The sequence below is a fragment of the Myotis davidii genome, unplaced genomic scaffold, assembly GCF_000327345.1.
Source record: "Myotis davidii unplaced genomic scaffold, ASM32734v1 scaffold67, whole genome shotgun sequence".
Lineage (NCBI taxonomy): Eukaryota > Metazoa > Chordata > Mammalia > Chiroptera > Vespertilionidae > Myotis > Myotis davidii.
The window spans coordinates 516,267-519,217 of record NW_006298521.1 but is presented as its reverse complement, the minus strand read 5'-3'; the positions used below and the strand labels follow the sequence as shown (position 1 = coordinate 519,217).

At 64.6% G+C, this 2,951-nt stretch overlaps 1 protein-coding gene across 1 annotated transcript in view; it reads left to right on the top strand.

Moving 5' to 3' along the window:
- GTSE1 (G2 and S-phase expressed 1) overlaps positions 1 to 2,951 on the top strand; it is an 11,268-nt gene that overhangs the window by 1,584 nt on the left and 6,733 nt on the right. The gene's annotated exons all lie outside the window — the stretch shown is intronic.

Sequence of the window (2,951 nt, the reverse complement as noted above, 5' to 3'; positions counted from 1 at the left end):
GCTCCCCACGGTGGCTCAGGCCACACCGCATGCCGCTTGTCCTTCATCTTCTCTCATTTGAGATGATAATTATTCATTGGTTAAAATTTAATTAAACCCGCCTTTCGCAGAAACAGGAAGGCCGGCTGGCCATCCTCTGAGACAGCTTTTCAGACCTGCTTGGGCTCAGCAGAAGGTTCTGGAAGGCTGTGGTCTGAGGCGGGAGGCGGTCAGCGTCCCTGCCCTCAGGGTGCTTCCCCTCCGGGGAGAGGCTCACGCAGAGGGCATTGCCGTGTTGGGGGGTGCAGCTGTCCCAAAGGGGCGTGTGCGGGTGCCTGAGGGCAGCCCGGTGGGAAGTCGCGGGGCGAGGGCACAAGAGTAGGCTGTGCCGGGGAGTTTAGTGCCGAGGCCCCTCCCACTCCCGGAGGATGGGTTGAACCCCAGCTGCCAGGCCGGGCTGCCCCCTGGTGGGGAGGGCAGGCCCCCTCGGAGGCGGTGGGAAAGGCCTGGTCTGCGGGAAGGACTCCCCCTCTTCAGGCTCGGCCTGCTGTCCAGGCACCCGGCGTGAGCTGTGATTTGGAACTGACCGCGTGGGGAGTTCGGGAACCCAAGTTGTTTCCCTGTCTTGAGGGCTGAGGGGAGACCCCCCGCTGTTCTGTGGGCATCAGCTCGGGAGGCACGTGGCACAGCAACTCTGTGGCACAGGTTAGGGCGCCCGTCTGAGCACTCCTCGCTCTGGGGAAGGTCAGGACGACTGGGGCTCTCTGTCCACAGCAGAACCCCTGTAGCCGAATCCGGGAGTGTGGGAGCAGCCGGATCTGGGATCCGGGAGTGTGGGGGCAGCCGGATCTGGGATCCGGGAGTGTGGGGGCTGCCGGATCTGGGATCTGGGAGTGTGGGGTGCTAATCATGCTCTTAAAGGTGCTTTTTTGATTTTTTTTGTTAATGCTCACCCAAGGATAGTTTTTCCACTGACTTGTAGAGAGAGTGGAAAGGAGGGAGGGAGGGAGAGAGAAACATCAATGTGAGAGACACATGGACTGGGTGCCTGCTGCATGCACTGGACAGGGGCCAGGGAGTGGACTTGCCACCCAGGTACCAGCCCCTGTCCGGGAATCAGACCTGAGACCCCGTGTCTGGGAGCTGGCGCTCTCACCACTGCACAGCCAGCCAGGGCTTAGGGCTTTCTTTGAGAACCTTTGCTAGAGCAGCCGAAGCAAGATGGGTCCAAGTGAGAGTGCGGCCCGGCCCGAGGGGCGAGGAGGAGGCGCGGACTGGAAATGAGAACCCCCTGCGGGACCAGGTGGGGAGAGGAGAACACGGCCCTCGTGCCGCCGACGTGAGCGGAGGGAGAGGGTTAGAGACCGTCTCCCGGGAGGGCGAGTGGCTAGAAATCAGGCGCGTGGGAAGCCTCAGAAGAAAAGCAGGGCCGGTCATGGCTGGGCAGCCGGCGGGCACCCGGTGTTGTGGGGACGTGGAGGAGGCCACGTCTGGCTCAGCACGTGCCGCCCGTGGGCTTTCGTTCCGGCAGGGGCTGCGGCGGGCTGTCGGCCCTGCTCAGCCGAGGAGCATGCCGGGATAGGGGTGCTGAGAGCTGACACTGGTGGGACAGTCCCAGGGGGGAGGGTGGCCCCAGGCGTGTGGACAGCCACGTCCGGGAGGTAAGGAATCGGGCTCCTCCCACTCACCCGGAGTGTGATGAGGAGATGGTCCCCGGGCACAGGTCCAACCTCACTAGCCGGAGCCTGGCAGCCAAACCCCAGCGCTGGTCCGGGCGCACTCGGAAGCCCGGGGGCCGCTTCTGTGGGACCACCTCGAGCCGCTGAAGGACGTGCCCTGTGCATCGTTTTGCTGACGCAGCAGATGCCGTTGGGACCACAGGACTCCACACTCCAGTGCGAGACGCAGCCAGCGAGGCGGACTGTGGAGCCAGCTGGGCGGGTCTGATTCGAGGGGAGATGGACGGTGTTCTGACCACAAACCGTAGGGAAACTTTGGGTCCAGCGCTCGTCAGCCCCGCTCGGTCCCCACAGGAGGCAGCTCCCCCTTCAGTTCACTCGGGCAGGCGGCACTGGCCGGCGATGTAACCATGCACCCCGGTCGGGACACAGTGACCTCAGGGCCAACACCAAGGCCGCCTGCAGAGCGAGAGGAACGTGAGAACGTTTATCAACAGGCACCGAGGCCTCCCTCGCTCGCAGCCAGCTGTCTTCAGGGACGTGGTGGGGTATCCTGACCCTCAGAGGGATGAGGTGGGGACGGCCCTGAGGCAGCCACGCTCCAGCTGACTTATGCAAACACCTGCCGTGGGCCGTTTGCCCGTCGTGCGGGTGCCGCCTGCCGGCCACACGCAGCCCCGCTTCCCGGTGAAGTGGCGCTGTCTCACACCGTTAGGAGTTAGGAACGTCTCTGACCAGGCCAACCCGTGGGGTGGCTGTTGGCAGCCGAGTACTCGCGCCCGGTCTCTGCAGCTCAGGGCCTCGGGGCCACAGCGCCCATCCTGCAGCTGGAGGGTGAACGCAGGGCACACAGACGGCCCACTGAGGAGGAGCTCGGCCCCCACGGGTCGGTCGGAGCCCCCACGGCATCGGCAGGAGCCCCTCAGCAGCTGGGCTCCCCCCTGGGGAGAAACCTGGGGCGTTCTGACAGAGGTGCAGTTTCAATAGCCTCACACGAAGTCTGCAGGTGTTTTACTCACAGTCCCAGAAATGGGGGCAGTGAGCCGGGAAAGGCAGCCCCCGCCCGGGCCACGGGGAGCAGGAGACAGAGCGGGAGAGCCATCTGGGGGAGGTCACTGGCGTTGTGCAGGCTCAGGTCTCAGTGGTTATTTTTAAAGGTGCCCGGGAAAAGCACAGCAGGAACCGGGGGTGGCAGTGCTAAGCCCAGGTCCTGTGTAAGGGCCAGGTCCCGGGTGTGAGCGGGCCCTGGGTGCGAGCGGGTCTTGGGTGTGAGCGCGGGGCTGGGGTGTGAGC